The 27,077-nt window shown below is 46.5% G+C and overlaps 1 protein-coding gene across 50 annotated transcripts in view; it reads left to right on the forward strand.

The window, feature by feature from the left end:
- The window catches only part of PPP6R2 (protein phosphatase 6 regulatory subunit 2), a 95,556-nt gene that overhangs the window by 4,783 nt on the left and 63,696 nt on the right, over positions 1-27,077 (forward strand). For all 50 annotated transcript variants that reach the window (XR_008517934.2, XR_008517933.2, XM_063723172.1 and 47 more), the window contains exon 2: positions 19,617-19,747. The gene's annotated coding sequence lies outside the window, so the exon portion shown is untranslated. The remainder of the gene's footprint in view (positions 1-19,616; positions 19,748-27,077) is intronic.

The following is a 27,077-nucleotide window of genomic DNA, read 5'->3' on the forward strand; positions in this document are numbered from 1 at the left end:
AAGGCCCTGAGGTGGGAAATTTTGGGTGTGATATCCCCCAGGAACCTAGATAAGACTGATGTGCTTACGGTAAGGGAGAGAGAGGCAGAAGCCTGGGCTGGAAAGTTGGTCTTCTTGTTAAGCCGTTCCTTGCAGGTGTTAGTAGGGAGTTGGACCTTGAGTCTGAGTTGTAGGAGAAACCTGGCCTAGAGATTGAGTTGGAGAGTGCCATGATCATATGGACATTGGCACGTGGACAGGAGGCAGGGGTGAGATGAAGTGTTGGGAGCTGGGTGTAGTGATTGTAATGGTTTAGACCTTGGTGGTGGATTTAGGGAGATATTTTGGAGGTAGAGCTGTTGGGACTTGTTGGTAGATGAGAAGAGAGGTGTGAGAGAATGAACGAACTCAGGGTAATTTCTGGGCTGCTTTTATCCTCCCAGCCCCGTCAACCATTCTAGGCTTTTTGATGGAACAAATGGGTGGATAGTAGCACTGTTTATTGAAATAGGGAAGCTGAATTAGGGTGGTGTCAGGGCTGGGGGTGTTACTACAGTTTGGAAGTAGAAAGCAAGGCTTTCTCTTGGCTGAAAGTAGTGGAAGTCTGAGAAGTCCAAGGGTCACTAGGGAGAAAGTATCTTATAGGAGGATCTGGAACCCAGAGGAGAGGTCAAGCTGCAGGTATACAACTGTCATCATGGGGATAAGGTTTTTAAAGCCTTGGGAATGGCTATTTATTTAAAAGCACATGGGCTGGGTGCGGTGGCTCACGCCTGTAATCCCAGCACTTTGGGAGGCTGAGGTGGAGCATCACTTAAGGCCAGAGCAGCCTGGGCAACATGACAAAACCCTATCTCTACAAAAACAAAAAACAGGGCCGGGCGCAGTGGCTCACGCCTGTAATCCCAGCACTTTGGGAGGCTGAGGCGGGCGGATCACCTGAGGTCAGGAGTTCGAGACCAGCCTGGCCAACATAGTGAAACTCCATCTCTACTGAAAATACAAAAAAACTAGCCAGGCATGGTGGTGGGCGCCTGTAATCCCAGCTACTCAGGAGGTTGGGGCAGGAGAATCGCTTGAACCTGGGAGGTGGAGGTTGCAGTGAGCCGAGATTGCGCCGTTGCACTCCAGCCTGGGCGACAAGAGCGAGACTTCCTCTCAAAAAAAAAACAAAAAAAAGCTGGGCATGGTGGTGTGCGCCTGTAGTCCCAGCTACTCAGACACTGAGGTGGGAGGATCACCTGAGCCTGCGGAGGTCAAGGCTGCAGTGAGCTGTGATCACTTCACTGCACTCCAGCCTGGGCAACAGCATGAGACCCTGTCTCAAAAAAAAAAAAAACAGGCTGGACGTGGTGACTCGTGCCTGTAATCCCAGCACTTTGGGAGGCTGAGGCGGGAGGATCACTTGAGGCCGGGAGTTCTAGGCCAGCCTGAGCAACATAGTGAGGCCCCATCTCTGCCAAAAATAAATAAAAGCACACCCACAAAAGCAGAATGTGGCCAGGCATAGTGGCTCACTCCTGTAATCCCAGCAGTTTGGGAGGCTGAGGCAGGTGGATCACCTGAGGTCAGGAGTTCGAGACCAGCCTGGCCAACATGGTGAAACCCCGTCTTTACTAAAAATACAAAAAAATTAGCCAGGCGTGGTGGCATGTGCCTGTAATCCCAGCTGAGGCGAGAGAATTGTTTGAACCTGGAAGGCGGAGGTTGCAGTGAACCAAGATCACAACATTGCATTCCAGCCTGGGCGACAAGAGTGAAACTCCATCTCAAAAAAAAAAAGAAAAGAAAAAAAAAAGCAGCTGGGCGTGGTGGCCCATGCCTGTAATCAGTTTGGGAGGCCGAGGCGGGTGGATCACCTGAGGTCAGGAGTTCGAGAGCACCCTGAACAACATGGGGAAACTCCTTCTCTACTAAAAATACAAAAATTAGCCTGGCATGGCGGTGCATGCTTGTAATCCCAGCTATTCAGGAGACTGAGGCAGGAGAATGGCTTGAACCCAGGAGGTGGAGGTTGCAGTGAGCCAAGATTGTGCCACTGCACTCCAGCCTGGGCGATAGAGCAAGACTGTCTCGAAAAGAAAAAAAAAGAAACCATTTTATTTGCTCATTCATTAAAAGCAACTCCTCATCTGTTTTATCCTGAGATTGCAGCAATTCAGTCACATCTTCAGGCTCTACTTCTAGTTCTGTTACTTTTTTTTTTTTTTGAGACGGAGTTTCCCTCTTGTTGCCCTGGCTGGAGTGCAGTGGTGCAGTCTTGGCTCACTGCAACCTCTGCCCCCCGGGTTCAAGTGATTCTCCTGCCTCAGTCTCCTGAGAAGCGGGGATTACAGGCGCCCACCACCATGCCTGGCTAATTTTTGCATTTTCTGTAGAGATGGGATTTCACCATGTTGGCCAGGCTGGTCTCGAACTCCTGACTTCAGGTGATCTGCCTGTCTTGGCCTCCCAAAGTTGCTGGGATTACAGGCGTGAACCACCTTGACCAGCCTGAAATGTATTTCTTAAATAATAAGAAAATTAGGCTGGGCGCGGTGGCTCACGCCTGTAATCCCAGCACTTTGGGAGGCCAAGGCGGGCGGATCACGAGGTCAGGAGATTGAGACCATCCTGGCTAACACGGTGAAACCCCATCTCTACTAAAAATTCAAAAAATTAGCCGGGCGTGGTGGTAGGTGCCTGTAGTCTCAGCTACTTGGGAGGCTGAGGCAGGAGAATGGCATGAACCCAGGAGGCGGAACTTGCAGTGAGCCGAGATGGCACCACTGCACTCCAGCCTGGGCGACAGGGCACGACTCTGTTTCAAAAAAAAAAAAAAAAAATTACTCCTCGATCCATGGGCTGCAGTATGGAGTATATTAGCAGGCATGACAACATTAATCTCCTTGTACATCTTTATCAGAGCTCTTGGGTGACTAGGTGCATTGTCAATGAGCAGTAATATTTTGAAAGGAATCTTTTTTTTCTGAGCAGTAGGTCTGAACAGTGGGCTTTTTTTTTTTTTTTTTTTTTTTTGAGACAGAGTTTCACTCTTGTTGCCCAGGCTGGAGTGCAATGGCGTGATCTTGGCTCACCGCAACCTAAGCCTCCCAAGTTCAAGCGATGCTCCTGCCTCAGCCTCCCTAGTAGCTGAGATTACAGGCATGTGCCACTGCGCCTGGCTAATTTTGTATTTTCAGTAAGAGATGGTGTTTCACCATGTTGGCCAGGCTGGTCTCAAACTCCTGACCTCAAGTGATCTGCCCGCCTTGGCCTCCCAAAGTGCTGGGATTACAGGCATGAGCCACCGCTCCCGGCCATAGAACAGTGGGCTTAAACTGTTTAGTAGGCTGGGCACAGTGGCTCATGCCTGTAATCCCAGCACTTTGGGAGGCCAAGGCGGGCAGATCACTTGAGGTCAGGAGTTTGAGACCAGCCTGGCCAACATGGTGAAACACCATCTCTACTGGAAATACGAAAAGTGGCTGGGCGTGGTGGTGCAGGCCTGTAGTCCCATCTACTTGGGAGGCTGAGGAGGCTGAGGCAGGAGAATTGAACCTGGTAGGCAGAGGTTGCGGTGAGCTGAGATTGCGCTGTTGCACCTCAGCATGGGCGACGAGCGAAACTCCTCCGTCTGAAAAACGAAAAACAAAAAACCCTATTCAGTAAACCATGCTGTAAACAGATGTATTGTCATTTAGGCATTGTTGTTCCCTTAACAACAAAGCACGGGGTAGATGTAGCATAATTCGTGTTTCCTTTTTTTTTTTTTTTTTGAGACGGAGTCTCGCTCTGTCACCAGGCTGGAGTGCAGGGGGTGCGATCTTGGCTCACTGCAACCTCTGCCTCCCAGGTTTAAGCGATTCTCCTGCCTCAGCCTCCCGAGTAGCTGGGACTACAGGCGCCTGCCACCACGCCCAGCTAATTTTTGTGTTTTTAGTGGAGACAGGGTTTCACCATGTTGGCCAGGATAGTCTCAATATTCTGACCTTGTGATCCTCCCGCCTCGGCCTCCCAAAGTGCTGGGATTACAGGCGTGAGCCACGGCGCTCGGCCTGATTTAGCATAATTCTTAAGGGTCCTAGGATTTTCAGAATGATAAATGAGCATTCAGCTTAAAAGTCACCAGCTGCATTAGCAAGTCAGCCTGTGCGCTCAAGCTTTGAAGCCAGGCGATGACTTACCCTGTCTAGCTATGAAAATCCTAGATGGCACCTTCTTCCAATAGAAGACTGTTTCGTCTATATTGAAAAATCTTTTGTTTGTTATAGCCTCCTTCATCAATTGTCCTAGCTGGATCTTCCAGATCTAGCTACAGCTTCTATATCAGCATTTGCTGTTTTGTTTTTGTTTTTTGTTTTTTGTTTTTTTTTGAAATGGAGTCTCCCTCTGTCACCCAGGCTGGAGTGCAGTGGTGCCATCTCAGCTCACCGCAACCTCTGCTTCCCGTGTTCAAGTGATTCTCCTGCCTCAGCCTCTTGAGTAGCTGGGATTACAGGTAGCCGCTGCCACACCCAGCTATTTTTTTTTTGAAATGGAGTCTTGCTCTGTCACCCAGGCTGGAGTGCAGTGGTGCGATCCCGGCTCACTGCAAGCTCTGCCTCCCAGGTTCATGCCATTCTCCTGCCTCAGCCTCCCCAGCAGCTGGGACTACAGGCGCACGCCACCATGCCCAGCTAATTTTTTTGTATTTTTTAGTAGAGACGGGGTTTCACCATGTTAGCCAGGATGGTCTCGATCTCCTGATCTCATGATCCGCCTGCCTCGGCCTCCCAAAATGCTGGGATTACAGGCGTGAGCCACCGCACCCGGCCACACCCAGCTAATTTTTGTATTTTTTAGTAGAGACGGGGTTTCACCATGTTGGCCAGGCTGGTCTTGAACTCCTGACCTCAAGTGATCCTCCCGCCTCGGCCTCCCAAAGTGCTGGGATTACAGGCATGAGCCATCGCGCCCGGCCAGCATTTGCTGTTTCATCTTGCACTTTATTATGTTATGGAAGTGGCTTCTTAAACCTCATGAAACAACCTCTGCTAGCTTCCAGTTTTTCTTCTGCAGCTTCGTCATCTCTGTCATCCTTTGTAGAATTGAAAAGAGTGAGTGCCTTACTGTAGACTATTTAAGCCTGATTTGGTCTTCTCTCCAAATCATTAAAACTTTCTGCAGGCATTGGGTGCGGTGTCTGACGCCTGTAATCCCAGCACTTGGTGAGGCTGAGGCAGGTGGATCACAAGGTCAGGAGGAGACCATCCTAGCCAACATGGTGAAACCCCATCTCTACTAAAAATACAAAAATTTGCTGGGTATGGTGGCGCGTGCCTGTAGTCCCAGCTACTCGGGAGGCTTTTGCTTGAACCAAGGAGGTGGAGGTTGCAGTGAGCCAAGATCACGCCACTGCACTCCAGCCTAGCGACAGAGCAAGACTCTGTCTCAAAAAAAAAAAACAAAAAAAATAAAGCAACAACAACATAACTTCCTGCAGGCTAGGCACGGTTGCGCACACCTCTAATCGCAGCACTTTGGGAGGCTGAGTGGGGAGGATCGCTTGAGCTTGGGAGTTTGAGACCAACCTGAGTAATACAGTGAAACCTCATCTCTACAAAATATCAAAAGTTTAGCTGAGTGTGGTGGTGCATGCCTATAGTCCCAGCTACTGGGGAGGCTGAGGTAGGAGGATGGCTTGAATCTGGGACATCAGAGCTGCAGTGAGCTGTGATGGTGCCACTACATTCCAGCCTGGGCAACAGAGTGAGACCCTGCCTCCAAACAGAAAGCAACCTTCTCCGTATCAGCAATAAAGCTGCTTTTCTTTATTATTATTTATGTGTTCACTGGAGTAGCAGTTTTAATTTCCCTCAAGAACCTTTCTTTGGCATTCACAACTTGGCAAACTGGTGCAGGAGGGCTAGCTTTTGGCCTGTCGGCTTTTGACATGCCTTCCTCACTAAGCTTAAGCATTTCTAGCTTTTGATCGAAATGAGAGACATGTGACTTTTCCTTTCCTACAGGATTAATTGACCTAATTTTATTACTGTTGTGTCTCAGGGAGTAGGCAGCCCTGAGGAGAGGGGGAGAGACTCAGGGAAATGGCCGGTCAGAACTTAACGCAGCGTTTATTAAGTTTGCTATCCTATAGGGGCACAGTTTGTAGTTCCCCAAAACAATTACAATAGTAACATCAAACATCACTGATCACAGGTCACCATAACAGATAAAATAATAATGAAAGAGTTTGAAATATTGTGAGAATTACCAGAATGCAACACAGAGACACGAAGTAAGCACATGCTGTTGGAAAAATGGCGCCCTTCAACGTGCTCGACACAAGGTTGCTACCAGCCTTTAATTTGTGGAAAGCATATTACCTGCAAAGCACAATGAAGGGAAGCACGTTAGACAAAGTACGCCTGTGTTGTTTTCCATTTCACAGATGAGGAGATGGAAATAAACAGCAAGTAGGTGATAGAGGCAAGATTTGTACCCCAGGTAGTTTGACTCAAAAGCCTCTCCCTTTTTTTTTTGTTAAGGGAAAGGCTAACTTTTAAAATATTTTTTAAAATTTTTAATAGATTGCCTAGAAGAATAGAGGAAGAACAAAGAAAATTAAAATAATAAATTTTGGAATTACAACGATAACTGATTATGTATCAGGCATTTGTGTGGTGTGTGTTCCTGTTTATGTTCCAATACAATTTTATTTAGAAAAGCTGACTGGGAGGCCGGGCGCAGTGGCTCGCGCCTGTAATCTCAGCACTTTTGGAGGCCGAGGTGGGCGGATCACCTGAGGTCCGGAGTTTGAGACCACTGTGGCCAACATGGTGAAACCTTGTCTCTGCTAAAAATACAAAAATTAGCCGGGCATGGTGGCATGTAGCTGTAATTCCAGCTACTCAGGAGGCTGAGGCAGGAGAATCGCTTGAACCCAGAAGGCGGAGATTGTAGTGAGCCAAGATCATCCCACTGCACTCCAGCCTGGGCGATGGAGCGAGACTTTGTCTCAAACTAAATAAAGAATAAATAAAATAAAATGCTTGGGACTAGAGGTGTTTTGGATTTCATATTTTCTCAGAGTTACCAGTGGAACATCCCAAATAAGGAATCCGAAATGCTCCAGTGAGCATGTCCTTTGAGCATCATGTAGATGCTCAACAAGCTTTAGATTGGAGTGGTTTTTTTTTTTTTTTTTTTTTTTTTTGAGTCTGAGTCTTGCTCTGTTGCCTAGGTTGGAGTGCAGTGGCGCGATCTCCGCTCACTGCAAGCTCTGCCTCCCGGGTTCATGCCATTCTCCTGCCTCAGCCTCCCGAGCAGCTGGGACTACAGGCGCCCACCACCACGCCTGGCTAATTTTTTGTATTTTTAGTAAAGATGGGGTTTCGCTGTGTTAGCCAGGATGGTCTCAATCTCCTGACCTCGTGATCCGCCCGCCTCGGCCTCCCAAAGTGCTGGGATTACAGGCATGAGCCACCATGCCCGGCCTGTGGAGTGTTTTTTTATGATGAAAGAGTGTTAGATTTTGTCAGATGCTTTTTCTGTGTATATTGAGATGATCACTTGTGTTTTGTCCTTTATCCACATGTGATATGTTAAATTAATTGATTTTTGGGTGTTAAAGCAAGCTTGCATTCTTGGGATTAAATCCCCCATGGTATGGTGTAGAATCCTTTTTATATGTGGTTGGATTTGGTTTGCTACTGTTTTGTTGAGGCTTTTTACATCTGCCTTCTTAAGATATATTTTTGTGTGTGACTTTCTTTTCTTTTGATGTCTTTGGTTTTGGTATCAAGGTAATACTGGGACCCATAGAATGAGTTGGGAAATTCTTCATTTCTTTTATAGATCAGATTTCTATCCGGGATCATTTTCCTTCAGGATTTCTTGTAATGTGGGTATGATAAGGACAAATTCCCTCAGCTTTTGTTTGTCTTAAAATGTCTTTATTTATATTTCTGTTTTCAAAGGATATTTTTGCTTGATACAGAATTCTAGGTTAACAGCTTTTTTCCCTTTCAGCACTTTTTTATTTTTGTTGAGATGGAATCTTCCTCTGTCATGGAGGCGGGAGTGCAATGGGACAATCTTGGCTCACTGCAGCCTCCATCTCCTGGGTTCAAGCGATTCTCCTGCCTCAGCCTCCCGAGTAGCCAGGGATACAGATGCGTGCCACCATGCCTGGCTGATTTTTGTATTTTTAGTAGAGATGGGGCTTCACTGTGTTGGCCAGGATGGTCTTGATCTCTTGACCTCATGATCTGCCTGCCTTGGCCTCCCAAAGTGCTGGGATTATAGGCGTGAGCCACTGTGCTTAGCCTTTTTTTTTTTTTTTTTTAAAGAGAGAGAGGGTCTCCTCTGCTGCCCACGTTGAAGTGCAAATGGTATGAACACATGATCATGCCTCACTGTAGTCTTGAACTCTCAAACATAAGAGACCCTCCTGCCTCAGTTTCCTGAGTAGCTAGGACTTCAGGTACATGCCACCACACCTGGCTAATTTTAAAAAAGGTTTTTAGAGATGGGGTCTCTCTGTGTTGCTCAGGCAGGTCTTGAACTCCTGGCTTCAAGCAATCCTCCTGCCTGGGCTTCCCAAAGCATGGGGATTATAGATGTGAACCACCATGCCTGGCCCAGGAGATCTGTATTTTTATCCCTGTTTACCGAGGCGCCACAGAGAAGCTGGCAGTTAGCTGCATTGTCAGAGCTCACAGATAGAACCCCTATTGGGTGTGAGCCAGGGAGCTGACCTGTGCTTCTGTCCACTGTTGCTGCTCACACCAGTCTCTCTCAGGTTTGGCACTGTGTAGAGTCTATCAGTATCTGTTTTCTCTGCTAGACGTCAGGTTCCTTGGGGCATGACTAGGTTTGTCCCATTATTAGCTACATTTGTTGCTGAATGAACTGACTGATGCCCAGTGTCAGACCTTTAGGAGCGCTTCAAGAATTTGACTGTCACTCATCATCCTGTTGACTGCTCCACTGTGAAGACTTGACTTCTCTCTCCTCATGATCCCACCATCTCTAAGCCCGTGGAACTCTGCTCTGACCCTTTCTCAGCTCTTTGCTGTGATGCCCTTCCTGGACTAGTTCGGTCCTGGGTAGTGCCTTCCTGTCATCACCCTCAATCTTGGTCATTCCTTTTGGATTTCCTTTGATAACTCCTTTTTTTCTTCATTGAGTCAGTCAGAATCTGGTTATCATATGGAGACTGAGAACATGGGCTTTGCTCTCAGCCAAACCTGGGTTCAAGTTCTAGAATGGATACTTACTAGCCCATGACGTTGCGCTAGTCATGTAATTACTGAGACCTCTGCTTTTCACTTGTGAACTGGGGGTTGGTAGGAAACTACCTGCTGCATTAGGCTTTGAGCTTTGAGTGCACGGATGAAGCCAGCTACTGCCACTCTCCTGTGGCTGCTGGAACCCTAAAGGCAGTTTCTCGGCTCTTACTTCTTCTGTGCGTCTTGTTTGGACTTGAGCTTTGTTCACTGCCCCAGTTTCCTCCCTGCTGCTTTTTGATGCTGTTTTCTGCTTGTTTGACAATGCTTTTTATCTAGCCTGCCTTCAGCTATTTTTCCTTCAACAGTCTCAGCCCAGAGTATGCCCTGCCCGTCTGCCTTTGACCCAGGGACTCTTTGTTCTGGTACTTGTTTTCCCAGGATTATATTATTGACAACAAATATAGCATAGGCGCGCTGTCTGTTGTGGTGCGCGTAGGTGCGGACTAGGGCCTTGCCGTGGTGTGCCTTTGGTTTCCTGCAGTTGATTGTTTTTCTCTCTAGGCCCCTTGGAGGCATCTGGTATTAGCCACTGTCCTAGGGCAGTGGTGGCAGTCATGACTGTTCTCTGTCTTGGAGTCACACTTCTACCTGCAGTGCACATGCAGCAGGCACTTGCCCAAGGTTCCAGAGCTGCTCAGTGATGGAAACTGGACTTTATGCCTGGACCTTTGTGGTCAGGGACTGCCCTGATGTGGCCAAGCCTGCCTGGCTCAAGAGGTTCTCTGGCTGCCTGGAGGGTCTGCGTTGGGCCCCAGGAAGGGGAGGAGTGGGGGCCAGGGCCCTTAGCACTGGTGATGAGGAAGGTGCATCCTCATAATGCTGGCCATCTCTGTCCTTAACTCGGAGAGCTGCCATGGTTGCTAGTGGTGAGCAGATGGAGGTTTTCAGTTTTCACTTGAGCCTTCATCCTATGTAACAGCCAGGAGGATACTCTTCTGAAAGCCAGGAGACACAGAGCCTGGCGTGGGCCTGACAGCCGTCTCTTGGGGCTGTGTGTTAAAGTCACCTTTCTGAGACTTTGGTGGGAGACCAGCTGGGCCTCCACTGCTGGGAGGAGAATTGCTACCTTGGGAGCTTGAAGACCTTGGAATGTGCAGCGACGTCAGCAGGCTGTTCTCAGCCCGTCGCTGAGCCCTTACTGTGTTCCCGTTGCAGAGCACGTGCTCTACATGGAGGCCTCATCCCATCCTCAGTTGGTGGAAGGGCTCAAAGGCAGGCAGGGTGCTATGGACTGAATTGTGTCATGTCCACCCCGGACTCCTGTGTTGAAATCCTAAGTTCCATTTAGTGGTATTTGGAGATAATTAGGTTCCTCTAGGAGATAATTAGGTTCCGTGAGGTCACCAGGTGGGGCTCTCAAGATGGGACTGACACCCTCATACAAAGCTACACTAGAGAGCTTGCTCTCACCCTCCCTGCTGTGAGGACACAGTGAGAAGGCAATGGTCTAAGGGCAGGGAGGACAGGCTTTCTCAGCAGCCTCATCGGCCAGCACGTTGACCTCGGACTTCCAGGCCCAGAACTGTGAGGAGTAATTGTCTGCTGTTGAAGGGGTGTGTTCTGGCCGCCTAAGCATGCGAAGACATCGGGTCAGTGGAGGGCAAGAAGGTGGCTGGCTCTCTGGCAGAGCGGTCATTGAAGACTGGCTCCTTAGCCACTGGTGGCCTGAGGATGAATTTGGCTTGCCCTGCATAGTTTTGGCCTGCATAGTGTTAAAAAGTTAATTATAAACATGAAGATTTGGGGATTTAAAAAAAAATGTGGATCTTTGTCATTTCTTGTAGAAGCAGACGTGTGCTGGTGCCCTGTGTCCTTGCACGGCTGTGATTGCTGGGGTGGGCCTGTCTCTGCTCCCTTCAGTGGGCACATGCCCTCTTGTACTGCAGCCTTTACTCTGCTGCTGTCTTTTCGGCCAGCTTCCTTCCTTACACTTAGCGTCTTGCCTTGTTCTGCAGGCCTTTAAGTTGCAATCTGTGCTTTAGGATGTGGCAGGAGAATCAGCAGTCGGGTGACTGGGCACTTCTCCATTGCCACAGTTAAGAAAGGCTTTTACTTCAGAGTTATAATGCTCTGGTATGTTCATCTCTGAGTAGAGCAAGCTTCCTTTTTTTCCCTTTCGTATTCCTGGTGTCTGGAGTTTGCCTAGGCCTGAGTGCTTCCAATGCTCATGCAAAGCTTTTTCCGGAGGAAGATTCTCCACCTTTTCACTGTGTTTCTTGGCTCTTCTTGAGGGCATATGGTAGAGTCAGGAGCTGGCAACCTGCAGAATGGAGAAGCCAGCTCCGCTGTCCACAGCTGCTGCTCATGAGCCTTTCGATCTCTCTCCTGCTTCTACTCTTATGGACGGACCTGGAGTCCTACTACAGCTGGGCTCATCTGGCCATTCAACATGCTCCACGGGGACTTGTTTCAGGATCCAGTCTCTGCTGTTTCCTCATCAATGTGGTTCCGTTTACTTATTTTACTAGAACGTTTTAAAGTAAAGGGTGAAGAATAACCAAGACAAGTGTGAAAAAGAATAAGAAGGGAGTTGCTGTAACAGATTTTCAAACTTTTTTTTTTTGAGACGGAGTTTTTGCTCTTGTCTCCCAGGCTGGAGTGCAGTGGTGTAATCTCGGCCCACTGCAACCTTTGCCTCCCGGGTTCAGGCGATTCTCCTGCCTAAGCCTCCTGAGTAGCTGGGATTACAGGCATGCACCACCACGTCTGGCTAGTTTTTTTGTATTTTTAGTTGAGACAGGGTTGCACCATGTTAACCAGGTTGGTCTCAAACTCCTAACCTCAGGTGATATGCCCACATCGGCCTCCCAAAGTGCTGGGATTACAGGCGTGAGTCAACGTGCCTGGCCCAGGTTTTCAAACTTATTGTGAGGCCAGTGGAATGGATAGCCTGGAAAACGACCCTGTATAAATGGGAACTTGGTATATGAGAGAAGTGTCATACTTGAAATATATATTTAAAGCAATGTACCATTTGTAGGTATATAAGTCGTAAAATAATGAAATTACAGATACTGCAAGTTAGTGATTGTCTCTGAAGAAGGGGATTGCTTGAGTTCCTGGGTTCCTCAGTGTCCTAGAAACATTTGTTTAAGAAGGAGGCACATACAAACAAATGTTAGTGTTTGTTAAGTCTCATCACATGGATATTATGCCCTTCTCTGGACTTCAATATATTTTAAAAATGTCATAATTAAAAATAAAAATATTTAAAACTGAGTTATAATTCTCTAAAAGATATAAACAGTCTTGTGAGAGCACTGAGGAGGGACTCAGAAAGTTGACAAAGGTAGCTATAGATGGTCTTCAGATAGGAAGATCAGGCAAGAGTTTGTCAAATAGAGAAAGTGGGAAGAAGGCGTTCCAGTCAGAGGAGCTGTGTGTGCAAAGGTGTTAGCTGGGAGAGACACTCAGCATGTTTAGATAGTGAGTTTTGGTATGGTTACAGAATTGGGTGGGGATAAGGAAAGAGTGCCAAAGTTATATTGTGTGCGGGTCCCACTTAATGTGTCATCATGTAGAGGCTTACAGGAGAAATACAGTGTATTCTTTATTCCCTGTTTGTCTTTTTCTACCTTATTTTGGATTAAGAATGTTTTTATGTGTGATGGTATTACAAGGTGGGCATAAAAAGAAAAAAAATCTTTTGTGATTCTCTTTGGGTCTTTGTATATCTTCCATGTCTCTACTTAATCTTTCCTTTAGGTTCTTGAACATATGAGATACTTTTTTTTTTTTTTTTTTTTTGAGACGGAGTTTTGCTCTTGTTGCCCAGGTTGGATTGTAATGGCGCAATCTTGGCTCACCGCAACCTCCGCCTCCCGGGTTCAAGCGATTCTCCTGCCTCAGCGTCCCGAGTAGCTGGGATTACAGGCATGCACCCCCACACCTGGCTAATTTTATGTTTTTAGTAGAGACGGGGTTTCTCCATGTTGGCCAGGCTGGTCTTGAACTCCCGAACCTCAGGTGATCCATCTGCCTCGGCCTCCTAAAGTGCTGGGATTACAGGTATGAGCCGCCGTGCCCGGCATGAGATACACTTATAAGAACTATTTAGGCCGGGCGCAGTGGCTCACACCTGTAATCCCAGCACTTTCAGAGGCCGAGGTGGGTAGATCATGAGGTCAGGAGATCGAGGCCATCCTGGCTAACACAGTGAAACCCCATCTCTACTAAAAATACCAAAAATTAGCCCGGCGTGGTGGCGGGCGCTTGTAGTCCCAGCTGCTCGGGAAGCTGAGGCAGGAGAATGGCGTGGACCCAGGAGGCGGAACTTGCAGTGAGCTGAGATCACACCACTGCACTCCAGCCTGTGCGAAAGAGCGAGACTCTGTCTCAAAAAAAAAAAAAAAGAACTATTTAAGTGTCCTTATCAATTCTTTATTTATTATGTTTTTTTTAAGAGACAGTGTTCCGCTTGCTCTGTCACCCAGGCTGGATTGCAGGGGTGCAGTCCTGGCTCACTGCAACCTCAAACTCCAGGCCTCAAGTGATTCTCCCACCTTGTTCCTGAATAGCTGGGATTATAGACATGAGCCCCTGTACTGGCATTATCTGTTAACTCATCTGTGTCATTTCTGGGTTGGTTTTGTGTTGTTTTCCCCCTCATTATGGTTTATGATTTTTCTTTCCCTGCTGCCTTGCACGCCTAGAACTCTTTGATCAGATGCCCAGACTTTGTGAATTTTATCTTGTTGGATCCTGAGCATTTTTGTGTTCCTATAAATATTCTTGACCTTTGTTCTGGGATGAGGTTCAATTACTTGGAAACAGTTTGATTCTGATAGGTCTTGCATTTCACCTTTGTTAGGTGGAACCCGAGTAATTTTTAGTCTAGGGCTAGTTTTGCTCTGCCACTGAGGCAAGTGTCTTCTGAGCATTATGTCCAAAGCCTTGTGAATTACAAGGTTTTCCACTGCGATTGGCAGGAAGAGGAAGTATCCTTTGCGTGAGCTTTGAGGATTGTTCCCTCTCATCTGTTCACGGCAACCTCCGGATTCAAGCAATTCTCCTTCCTCAGCCTCCCAAGTAGCTGGGATTACAGGTGCCCATCACCATGCCCAGCTAATTTTTGTATTTTTAGTAGAGATGGGGTTTCACCACGTTGACCAGGCTGGTCTCGAACTCCTGACCTCAGGTGATCCACACACTTCGGCCTCCCAAAGTGCTGGGATTACAGGTGTGAGCCACCACACCCGGCCCCTCTCATCTTTTTGAGTGATGCTTTCCCTGGCTTGAATACCTTCCTTACACACATGCACTGATCAGCGCTTGGCTGGAGACCGGAGCGGGAGGTGTCCTCTCTAGATCCTTCAGCATTTGCTGTGAGCTGTGCCCTCCCTCTCTGGTGTTCTGCCTGTGAACTCGAGCTACCTTGGACTGCCTGGACTCCTAGTTCTGATTTTTCAAGTCAGGAGACTGCCAGCCAGCCTCTGCCTGGTTCTTCTTCCTTGGGCTGTGGCCTGGCTTTTCAGGCAGAAGCTGGACAACTACAGGGCTCCCTCCTGTCATTTGTTTTCCTTTTTTCAGGGACCCTTCACTGCCTGGTGTCCAGTGTCGAGTGTCTTGAAAACCATTGCTTCCCTATGTTTTCTTTTTGCTTTTCCTTTTTTTGTTTTTAGTTGTTGCAGATGGGAAGGTAAATCTGGTCTGTTGTTCCATCTTGGCCAGAAACAAAAGTATAAAAAACAGAGGTTTTTTAATGAAAGCTTAAGTTAGTGTAGAAATACTCACGGGCTAGTGTAGAAATACTCACGGGCACCTAGAAGAATGCTGACCCGCTTTCTGGTTGGGATGTGGGAGCGGAGGACGCCTGGATAGGAGGGCAGAGGTGGCTTTCTCCTGGGTAGGCATCAAAGCATTTGGTGTATTTAGCAAAGATGATGGGGATAGGGCTTGGAAGAAGTTTCACTAGAAAAATCAAGGGCTATAGAATGAGATGCTGAGGGAATGATAAAGCGATTGAAGTCTGCCCTCCTGAGACAGAATCTTAACTGGAGGGCACAGGCAAAAGAAGGCTTATGTCCTGCAATAGGAGAGTGTAGGAGGCTGTGATGTTGCCGGGGGAGCAGTGGGCAGAGGATGGGGGTGGATGCTTAGGATGTACCTGTTAAGGAGTGGGCCTGGAGCTGCCCGTCTCTCCTACGCTGTCACAGTTGCCATTCAAGGCACACAGTTAAGTAGAAAATGAAAAAGGGAGGGAAGGACCTCTGCTTCCAGCATTGTTAGATGCTCTTACCAGACTCTCCCATTACAGTCCAATTAGATGCTGGATAAATTACAATAAATATAATTGCTGTATTTTTTGTTTTGTTTTGTTTTTTGAGACAATGTAGGGTCCAGCCCTACAGGGCCTGTGGGTTTTTCTCTTTGTGTGCGGAGACGAGAGATCGTAGAAATAAAGACATAAAGCAAAGAGATAGAAGAAAAGACAGCTGGGCCCAGGGGACCACTACTACCAAGACACGGAGACCAGTAGTGGCCCCGAATGCCTGGCTGCGCCGTTATTTATTGGATACAAGGCAAGGGGGCAGGGTAAGGAGTGTGAGTCGCCTCCAATGATAGGTAAGGTCACCTGAGTCACGTGTCCACTGGACGGGGCCAGCCCTTCCCTGTTTGGTAGCCAAGGCGGAGAGAGAGAGAGAACAGCTTACGTCATTATTTCTTCTGTGCATTTCAAAGACTTTAGTACTTTCACTAATTCTGCTACTGCTATCTAGAAGGCGGAGCCAGGTGTACAGGACGGAACATGAAAGTGGACCACGAGCGTGACCGCTGAAGCACAGCATCACAGGGAGACGCTTAGGCCTCTGGATGGCTGCGGGTGGGCCTGACTCGTGTCACTTCCACAAGAAGTGGTGGAGCAGAGTCTTCTGTAACTCCCCCGGGAAAGGGAGACTGTCTTTCCCAGTCTGCTAAGTAACGGGTGCCTTTCCAGGCACTGGCGCTACCACTAGACCAAGGAGTCCTGTAGTGGCCCTGTCTGGGCGTGACAGAAGGCTCACACTCTTGTCTTCTGGTCACTTCTCACCGTGTCCCTTCAGCTCCTATCTCTGTATGGCCTAGTTTTTCCTAGGTTATAATTGTAGAACAAAGATTATTATAATATTGGAATAAAGAGTAATGCTACAAACTAATGATTAATAATATTCACATATAATCATCTATAATCTATTTCTAGTACAACTATTCTTACTCTATATATTTTATTTATTATACTGGAACAGCTCGTGCCCTCAGTCTCTTGCCTTGGCACCTGGGTGGCTTGCCGCCCACAATACAAGGTCTCACTTTGTCACCCAGGCTGGAGTGCAGTGGTGTGATCATAGCTCACCACAACCATGCACACCTAGGCCGAAGGGATCCTCCCACTTCAGTCCTGAGTAGCTGGGACTGCAGGCGTGCACCACCACACCTGGCTAATGCTGGTGCTGTTTAGGGACACACTCCCATTCTTCCTCCAGCTCACACTGAGTAGAATTTGTTAAGAAGATGCATGCTACAAAATCATTGACTCAAGATTAGAATAAACAGGCCCAAGATCAACGTTATAAAAACATTTCTTGGCCGGGTGCAGTGGCTCACGCTTGTAATCCCAGCACTTTGGGAGGCCGAGGTGGGCGGATCAACTTAAGGTTGGGAGTTTGCAACCAGCCTAACCAACATGGAGAAACCCCATCTCTACTAAAAATACAAAATTAGCCGGGTGTGGTGGTGCATGCTTGTAATCCCAGCTACTCGGGAGGCTGAGGCAGGAGAATCGCTTGAACCCAGGAGGCGGAGTTTGTCGTGAGCTGAGATCACGCCATTGTACTCCAGCCTGGGCAACAAGAGTGAAACTCCATCTCAAAAAAAGAAAACACATTTCTTTATTTTGAAAACTGTGTATAAAGTTTTAGAAAAGTGGGCTGAAAAGCCTATTTTGAGTTATTTAGCTTAATTTAATCATGAAATGTTAGGTATAAAAAGTATTACCTGTTCTAGAAGGTGGTAACACTGACTTATCCGTGGGCTACTGGCACCACTTTGAGTATCTTTTTTGTTTGATTTTTATTTTTTATTTTTTTAGAGATGGGGTCTCACTCTGTTACCTAAGCTGCAGTGCAGTAGTGTGATCGTGGCTCACTGCAGCCTTTTATTTTATTTTATTTTTTGAGACAGAGTCTCACTCTGTCACCCAGGCTGGAGTGGCTCACTGCAACCTCTGCCTCCAGGGTTCAAGCAGTTCTCTTGCCTCAGCCTCCTGAGTCTCTGGGAGTAGAGGCGTACGCCCGGCTAATTTTTTGTGTTTTTAGTAGAGGCAGGGTTTCATCATGTTGGCCAGGCTGGTCTCGAACTCCTGACCTCAAGTGATCACCCACTTGAGCCTCCCAAAGTGCTGGGATTACAGATGTGAGCCACCACGTCCCACCTTTTGTTTGATTTGTATATAAAATGTAAAAATATGCAAAAGTAGAGAAAACATAATTAACATCTATTTACCCATCACCCAACTTCAACAGTGATCAGCACTTTTTTTTTTTATTTTGAAAGATCTGATTTTATTTTCTGAATCAAAAGTAAGTGTATTCATGTTAAATTTAGAATGTTTTAGCTTTCCATTGATCTCTCAAGATGCTTTCCAGGTACTAACAGTGCACAGAACTATGCGCCACGTCTTGTTTGTTTGTTTTTGAGACAGTCTTGCGCTGTCGCCAGGGCTGGAGTGCAGTGGTGCGATCTCAGCTCACTGCAACCTCTGCCTTCCAGGTTCAAGCAGTTCTCCTGCCTCAGCCTCCCGAGGAGATGGGATTACAGGCACCTGCCACCACGCCCAGCTAATTTTTTGTATTTTTAGTAGAGATGGGGTTTCACTATGTTGGCCAGGCTGGTCTCGAATGCCTGACCTCATGATCCCCCCGCCTTGGCCTCCCAAAGTGCTGGGATTACAGGCGTGAGCCACCACACCTGGCCACGCTATGTTTTAAAGAAAAAAGTTTAAATGTAGGACCTATTTCTTTTTATCTTTTCATTTTTTTGAGACGGAGTCTCACTCTGTTGCCCAGGCTGGAGTGCAGTGGCACGATCTCGGCTCACTGCAACCTCCGCCTCCCAGGTTCAAGTGATTCTCCTGCCTCAGCCTCCCGAATAGCTGGGATTACAGGTGCCTGCCATTGCGCCTAGCTAGTTTTTGTATTTTTAGTAGAGATGGGGTTTCGCCATGTTGGCCAGGCTGATCTTGAACTCCTGACCTCATGATCCACCCGCCTTGGCCTCCCAAAGTGTTGGGATTATAGGCGTGAGCCACTGCCCCCGGCCACAAATGTAGGACCTATTTCTAAGAAACCCTTTTTAGAGGTCAGGGTATTGGCAATCCTAATTTTAAAATATTTTTAATCATTATTGGAAATTTAAGTGACAGTGGGTTCAAGAGCTAAAAATCAGACCTTTTTTAAAGCAAATTTTATTTTCTGAAGGACTTCATACCTGACAACGCCAATTAAACATAATACTCCACCCATCCCACAAATTATTAAATACGTTATTTCACCTGGACTAGGATAATTATAAAATGGAATTTTAAAGTTATAATATAGCCAGACACAGTGGTTTGTGCTTGTAATTCCTGCTACTCAGCAGGCTGCAGCAGGAGGCTCACTTGAGGGCTGTAATGTGCTGCGTGAACTGGGTGTCTGCACTAAGTTCGGCATCAGTATGGTGACCTCCCAGAAAAGGAAGACCGCCAGGTTGCCTAAGGAGGCGTGAACCAGCTCAGGTTGGAAATGGAGCACATCAGAAACTCCCTTGCTGGTTAGTAGTGGGACTGGAGCTGTGAATAGCTACTGCTCTCCACCCTGGGCAACATAGTGAGACCCCATCTCTTAAAAAAAAAAAAAGAAAAAAACTATCAATATATCATTTTAACTGTCATGTTTGCTAGTTGAATTATGAAATCAAAGACAAATTTTATATTTAAGGGACAGATGATAAATGCTCTTCCATTGCTTTATTTTTAAAATTTTGTAATTATTGGTTTTTTTTGAGATGGGGTCAGTCTATGGTCACCCAGGCTAGAGTGCAGTGGCATGATCTCACCTCACTGCAACCTCTGCCTCCCAGGCTCCAGTGATCCCACCTCAGCCTCCCGAGTAGCTGGGACTACAGGCACGCACCACCACACCTGGCTAATTTTTGTATTTTTTGGTAGAAATGAGGTTTTTCCATGTCACCCAAGCTAGTCTTGAACTCTTGGACTCAAGTGATCTGCCACCTTGGCCTCCCATAGTGTGGGGATTACAGGTGTGAGCCACTGCGCCCTGCCTCCTTTTCCTGTTGTCTGCCATTTTGGTAAGTTAACTTTACCAAGGAAGAACTTAAAATAAGATTTTTCTTCTTATTTTTCAGGTAAAGAGATTATAAATCTTCCACTGAATGAAAAAAAATTTCTTAAAGCTGCATATACTCCAAGAAAAAAACCACAAATGTTTTTCTATTTTGCCTGAATACATGATTTAAACAAGAGATTTCCACAGAAGGTAAGATAAGTTTCTTTTTCAATTTGATTGTGTTTTATTGTGTAATTTATACAAAAGTTCTGTATAAGTGGAAGTTCAAAGTTGGGTCACAGCAAAAAACATAGTTTAGAAGATATGCTGACTGGGCACGGTGGCTCACACCTGTAATCTCAGCACTTTGGGAGGCTGAGGTGGGTGGATCATGAGATCAGGAGTTCAAGACCAGCCTGACCAACATGGTGAAACCCGTCTCTACTAAAAATACAAAAATTAGCTGGGCGTGGTGGTGTGTACCTGTAATCCCAGCTACTCAGGAGGCTGAAGCAGGAGAATCGCTTGAACCCGGGAGGTGGAGGTTGCAGTGAGCCAAGATCGTGTCACTGTACTCCAGCCTGGCGACAGAGCGAGACTGTCTCAAAAAAAAAAAAAAAAAAGATGTGCTCATGGTCTGTTGTCTTTTGGTGGTTTTTGATCCTCCTGTGTTTGGTTTTGAGATGCTGTGCATGTTTTTGAGCAAGTTACTTGGTCTTTCCAAGCCCAAGTTTAATTCTTTTTTTTTTTTTTTTTTTTTTTTTGAGACGGAGTCTTGCTCTGTTGCCCAGGCTGGAGTGCAGTGGTGTGATCTCGGCTCACTGCAACCTCTGCCTCCCAGGATCAAGCAATTCTTCTTCCTCAGCCTCCCAAGTAGCTGGGACTACAGATGCGTACCACCACACCTGGCTAATTTTTGTATTTGTAGTAGAGATGGGGTTTCACCATATTGGCCAGGGTGGTCTCGAACTCCTGACCTTGTGATCTGCCCGCCTCGGCCTCCCAAAGTGCTGGGATTACAGGTGTGAGCCACCGCGCCTGGCCCAAAGTTTAATTCTGACAAAATGGGAACAGTTTGGCACATATTTAATGAGGTATATGTTCCGTCTCACTTGCGGGGAACATGTGAGATACAGCATAGACACTGTCACAGTTGCCATTCAAACCACACAGTTATGTAGAAAATGAAAAGGGGAGGGAAGGACCTCTGCTTCCAGCAATATGAGATACTCTTACGAGGCTCTTCCATTGCAGTTCAGTTAGATGCTGGATAAATTAGAATAAATATAATTTCTTTTTTCTTTTTTTTTTGAGACAGTCTTGCTCAGTCGCCCAGGCTGGAGTGCAGTGGCGCGATCTCGGCTCACTGCAAGCTCCACCTCCTGCGTTCACACCATTCTCCTGCCTCAGCCTCCTGAGTAGCTGGGACTACAGGCGCCCGCCAGCACGCCCGGCTAGTTTTTTTTGTATTTGTAGTAGAGATGGCATTTAAGCATGTCAGCCAGGATGGTCTCGATCTCCTGACCTCGTGAACCACCCGCCTCGGCCTCCCAAAGTGCTGGGATTACAGGCGTGAGCCACCGCGCCCGGCCTAATTTCTTTATTTTTTATTTTTTTTCGAGACAAGGTCTCACTTTGTCACCCAGGCTGGAGTGCAGTGGTGTGATCATAGCTCACCACAACCATGTACACCTAGGCTGAAAGGATCCTCCCACTTAAACCTCCTGAGCAGCTGGGACTATAGGAATGCACCACCACGGCTAATTTATTTATATATTTTTATGTTTTTTTGTGAGACGGAGTCTCGCTCTGTTGCCCATGCTGGAGTGCAATGGCACAACCTTGACTCACTGCAACCTCTGCCTCCTGGGTTCAAGCGAATTTCCTGCGTCAGCCTCCCGAATAGCTGGGATTACAGGCACCAGCCACCATGCCCGGCTAATTTTTGTGTTTTTAGTAGTGATGGGGTTTCACCACGTTGGTCAGGCTGGTCTTGAATTCCTGACCTCAAGCAATCCACCCGCCTCAGCCTCCCAAAGTGCTGGGATTATAGGTGTGAGCCACCACACCCAGCCCACCATGGCTAATTTAAAAACAGTTTTTTTAGAGATGGGGTCTCACTGTGTTGTCCAAACTGGTTTTGAACTCCTGGGCCGAAGTGATCCTCCTGCCTCCGCCTCCCAAAGTGCCGAGACTATAGTTGTGAATTACCACGCTTGGCCAAGTATAATTTCTGTGAGCACTTTGATGCGTCAAAAATTAAGATGACCCGGCTGGGTGGATGGATGGCTTGAGTCCAAAAGGTGGAGGTTGCAGCGAGACAAGATCGTGCCACTGCCCTCCAGCCTGGGTGACAGAGCCAGACCCTGTCTCAAAAAAAAAAACCCACCAAAATTCAATATGTGGATTAAACAGATTAAACACAGATGCAGATGGAATTGGTAAAGTGAAACATAGTGAAAGACATTATCCAAAGTGCAGTCCTGAGAGGTCGGTGATGGTAGTAAATATGTAGCTGGAATTCTAGAATGAAAAAATCGAGAATATTGAAGAGAGGTATTATTCAAAGTATCAATAGCTTTGAACTTTCAGAAACTAATAAAAGACCTAAATCCATAGGTTTAGGAATCACAATATGTCCCAGTCAATATTTTTAGAAAAAAACAAACCCAGCCAGGCGCGGTAGCTCACGCCTGTAATCCCAGCACTTTGGGAGGCCAAGGTGGGCAGATCACAAGGTCAGGAGATTGAGACCATCCTTGCTAATACAGTGAAACCCCGTCTCTACTAAAAATACAAAAATTAGCCGGGCGTGGTGGTGCGCACCTGTATTCCCAGCTACTCAGGAGGCCGAGGCAGGAGAATTGTTTGAACGTGGGAGATGGATGTTGCAGTGAGCCAAGATCACGCTACTGCGCTCCAGCCTGGGCAAGAGCGAGACTCTGTCTCAAAAAAAAAAGAGAGAAAAAGAAAAAAGCAAAACCACACCCATACACTGAAATCATATAGCACCAAAGACAAAAAGAAGGTATTAATGTAAAGTTAAAAGATAGATTACCTAAAATGGAACATGAGGTTGACAACAGATGTCTCAGCAGCATGAATGGAAGCCAGTAGACAGTAGAATAATTCCTCAAAGCGACGAGAGCATGTATGTTTCATTATAGAATCGTGTTATCAAATAAATTTTGCAAGAAAAATGGCAAGGTTTTATGTTTCTGAGAATGTTAGGCTAGGTTATTTAGACTGCCTTCTACTCCCCCACCCCCCACTCCAGAAAAACAGCCACAATTGTTAGATGAAAAAACATAAATAAAAGAACTGACAAAAAAGCAGGGAACTTTTGGATCAAAATCTAACTGAAAATAATGCAGAAAGGTAACTTAAACACCATAGAATGGAGTCTGCTTTTGTCCTGAGGGCATTTGCTGATGTGGACAAAGTGGGGCTTTGATTTTAGAAGATTTGTGAAAAGAACAGTAGTTAAACTCGATTCCTCTCAAGGTAAATAGCCTAAAGGAGACCCTCCCCACACTGATGGAACTCTGAAGGGCTATATCCTCAAGTGTGAGGGCAGACTAGAGGCACATGTGCCTCACACCGTTCTTTGCCCCCACCTGGTTGTCTTTTTACTAAATGTAGCACAAAAAGATGAAAAGGGAAAAAAACCTGTTTCTGAGAATTGTGGCTCTGTATTGGCCTTTGTGAGGATTTTTCAGCCCAGGTTACATTGCCTGGTAGTTCAGGGAAATCGGGCATGAATTTAATTCAAGGTGTTTCTGGCTTGTCATCTGACAGGAACAAAGATAAAACCTCTCTGGAAGAAGTTACCTTCATCCTAAGATACAAAGAATCCCTGCAGATTTTTTTTTTTTTTTTTTTTTTTTTGAGATGGAGTCTTGCTTTGTATCCCAGGCTGGAGTGCAGTAGCACAATCTCGGTTCACTGCAACTTCTGCCTCCCAGGTTGAAGTGATTCTCCTACCTCAGCCTCGCAAGTAGCTGGGACTATAGGCGTGTGTCCGGCTAATTTTTGTATTTTTAGTAAGGACAGGGTTTCACTGTGTTGGCCAGGCTGGTCTTGAACTCGTGACCTCAGGTGATCCGCCTGCAGATATTTTTTAAGGACAGTGATTAATAGTACACAGACAAAAATGACTAAGCACACAAGAAAATAAGCCACCCTGAGTTAAAACCAGTACAGTTCAGGTGTGGTGGCTCATGCTTGTTATCGCGGCATATTGGGAGGCTGAGGCAGGAGGATGGCTTGAGTCCATGAGTTTGAGGCTGCTGTGAGCTGTGATTGTACCGCTGCACTCCAGCCTGGGTGACAAAGTGAAACCTTGTCTCAAAAAAACCCCCAGAAAACGAAAACAGGAAAACCAGTAGAAACACTTTCTCAAAGACTTCAGGTATTGGAATTGTTAGAAACAGACTATAAAAAAAGTGTGCTTTTTTTGTGTGTGTGAGAAGGTCTTACTCTGTCGCCTAGGCTGGAGTTGGAGTACAGTGGTATGATCTTGGCTCACTGCAACTTCCGCCTCCTGGGCTCAAGTGATCCTTCTGTCTCAGCTTTCTGAATGTCTGGGACTACAGGCACACACCACCACACCTGGCTAATTCTTTGTATTTTTTGTAAAAACAGGTTTTTGCCATGTTGCCCAGGCTGGTCTTGAATTCCTGGCTTTAAGATCTGCCCACCTTGGCCTCCTAAAGTGCTGGAATTACAGGCGTGATCCAGCATGCTGGCTGAGTGTGCTTCTTATTTTTAAAGAAATAAATATTTGGCTGGGTGCAGTGGCTCACCCCTGTAATCACAGCAGTTTGGGAGGCCGAGGCGGGCAGATCACAAGGTCAGGAGATCGAGACCACGGTGAAACCCCGTCTCTACTAAAAATACAAAAAATTAGCCGGGCGTGGTGGTGGCGGGTGCCTGTAGTCCCAGCTACTCGGGAGGCTGAGACAGGAGAATGGGGTGAACCCAGGAGGCGGACCTTGCAGTAAGCCAAGATCACACCACTGCCCTCCAGCCTGGGTGACAGAGCGAGACTCCGTCTCAAAAAAATAAAAAATAAAAAGAAATAAATATTTAACAACATAAAAATATTTGTAAGAAACAGTAAAAGGTGATCTAGAATATTTGAAAAAGGACCATATAGAACTTCTAGAAATAAAGAATAAAATATCCAATATCACGAATTCAGGCCAGGTGAGATGGCTCATGCTTGTAATCGCAGTACTTTGGGAGGTAGAGGTAGGGAGATCACTTGAGCCCAGAAGTTCAAGACCAGCCTGGGCAACATGGTGAAAACCTGTCTCTACAAAGAATTTTTAAAATTAGCCAGGTGTGGTGGTGCACACCTGTAGTCCCAGCTACTTGGGAGGCTGAGGTGGGAGGATCACTCGAGCCCAGGAGGTCAAGCCATTATTGCGCAAGTGCACTCCAGCCTGTGTGACAGAACAAGACCCTCTCTCAATAATAATAATAAATAATAATTCAGTGTGTACAGGTTTAATAAAAAAAATATATACAGTGAAGTGAAAATCAGTGAACCAGAAAACAGGTCAGAAGGAATTACCCAGAATGAAGCACAGAGAAAACGATGGGAAACATAGACTAGAACATGGGACATCGAGGGGAAATGTCTAATGGATGTTTACTTAATGTTCTGTAAAGAGAAAAGAGAGAATGAGGCAGATTTATTATTAGGAAAGATAAAGACTAAAATTTCTCAGAATTGGTGAAAGAAGTCTACAGATTTAGGCCAGGCATGGTGGCTCACGCCTGTAATCCCAGCACTTTGGGAGGCTGAGGCAGGAGGATCACAAGGTCAAGAGTTCGAGACCAGCCTGGCCAGCATGGTGAAACCCCATCTCTACTAAAAACACAAAAATTAGCTCAGTGTGGTGGCACGCACCTGTAGTCCCAGCTACTCGTGAGGCTGAGGTAGGAGAATCGTTTGACCCCAGAAGGCAGAGGTTGCAGTGAGCTGGGCTTGAGCACTCCAGCCTGGGCAACAGAGCAAGACTCCGTCTCAAAATAAAAGAAGTCTACAGATTTGAGAAGACAAATGAATGGTAAGCAGGATAAATAAAAACAAAATTTATAGCTAGCCAAAGGAGAGTAAAACTACAAAGCACCAAAGAGGGATCTTAAAATAAACAAAAAAGACAGATCAGCTTTATCTGAGCAGCAGTAAGAATGATGGCTGACTTCTTAAGTGCCGTGATGGAAACCAGAAGCCAGTGGAGTAGTATTTTCATTGTGCTGAAAGTAAAACAATTCCTGACTTCTAACTTTATATCAGGAAAAATTATCTGCTCTAGGCCGGGTGCGGTGGGTCACGCCTGTAATCCCAGCACTTTGGGATGCCGAGGCGGATGGATCACCTGAGGTCGGCAGTTTGAGACCAGCTTGACCAACATGGAGAAACCCCATCTCTACTAAAAATACAAAATTAGCCGGATGTGGTGGTGCATGCCTGTAATCCCAGCTACTTGGGAGGCTGAGGCAAGAGAACTGCTTGAACCTGGGAGGTGGAGGTTGTGGTGAGCTGAGATGGCGCCACTTGTTGCACTCCAGCCTGGGCAACAAGAGCAAAACTCTCTCAAAAAAAAAAAAAAAAAAAAAAAAATTATCTACTGTAGTTGAATGTTTGTGTCCCTCCAGAATTCATATTGAAACTTAATCCCCAATGCAATAGTTTTAAGAGGTGGGGCTTACCAGCCTGAGCAACATGGTGAAACCCCATCTCTACAAAAAAAAAAAAAAAAAAATTAGCTGGGCATGGTGGGGCATGCCTGTAGACCCACCTACTTGGGTGGCTGAGGCAGGAGGATCACTTGAGCCCAGGAGATTGAGACTGCAGTGAGCCATGATTGCACTGCTGCACTCCTGCCTGAGCAACAGAGTTAAACCCTGTCCCAATTAAAAAAAAAAAAAAAAAAAGGTGAGACCTAGAATATGATGAGGTCTTGAGGGCTCCACTCTCATGAATAGGATTAGTGCCTTGTAGAAGGGCTTGAGGGAGTCTGTTAGTCCCTTTTGCCATGTGAGGACACAGTGGAGGCACCATCTATGAAAATTAGGTCCTCATCACACACTGAATCTGCTGCTGCCTTAGTTTTGGATTTCCCATCCCCCAGAGCTGTGAGAAATAATTTTCTGTTGTTTATAAATTACCCAATCTAAGATATTTTGTTATAGCAGCAGAAACAGGCTAAGACACAGTCCTTTACTAAATATAATTCTCAAGAATAGGGGCCAGGTGCAGTGACTCAACGCCTGTAATCCCAGCACTTTGGGAGGCTAAGAAGGGTGGATTGCTTGAGTCCAGAAGCTTGAGACCAGCCTGGGTGATGTGGTGAGACCTCGTCTCTACAAAAAAATACAAAAATTAGCCGGGAGCGGTGGTGCATGCCTGTAGTTCCAGCTACTTGGGAGGCTGAGGTGGGAGTATCACTTGAGCCTGGAGGTGGAGGCTGTAGTAAGTTAAGATCACACCACTGCACTCTACTCTAGCCTGGGTGACAGAGTGAGA

The sequence above is a fragment of the Pongo abelii genome, chromosome 23 (assembly GCF_028885655.2).
Source record: "Pongo abelii isolate AG06213 chromosome 23, NHGRI_mPonAbe1-v2.0_pri, whole genome shotgun sequence".
Taxonomy (NCBI): domain Eukaryota; kingdom Metazoa; phylum Chordata; class Mammalia; order Primates; family Hominidae; genus Pongo; species Pongo abelii.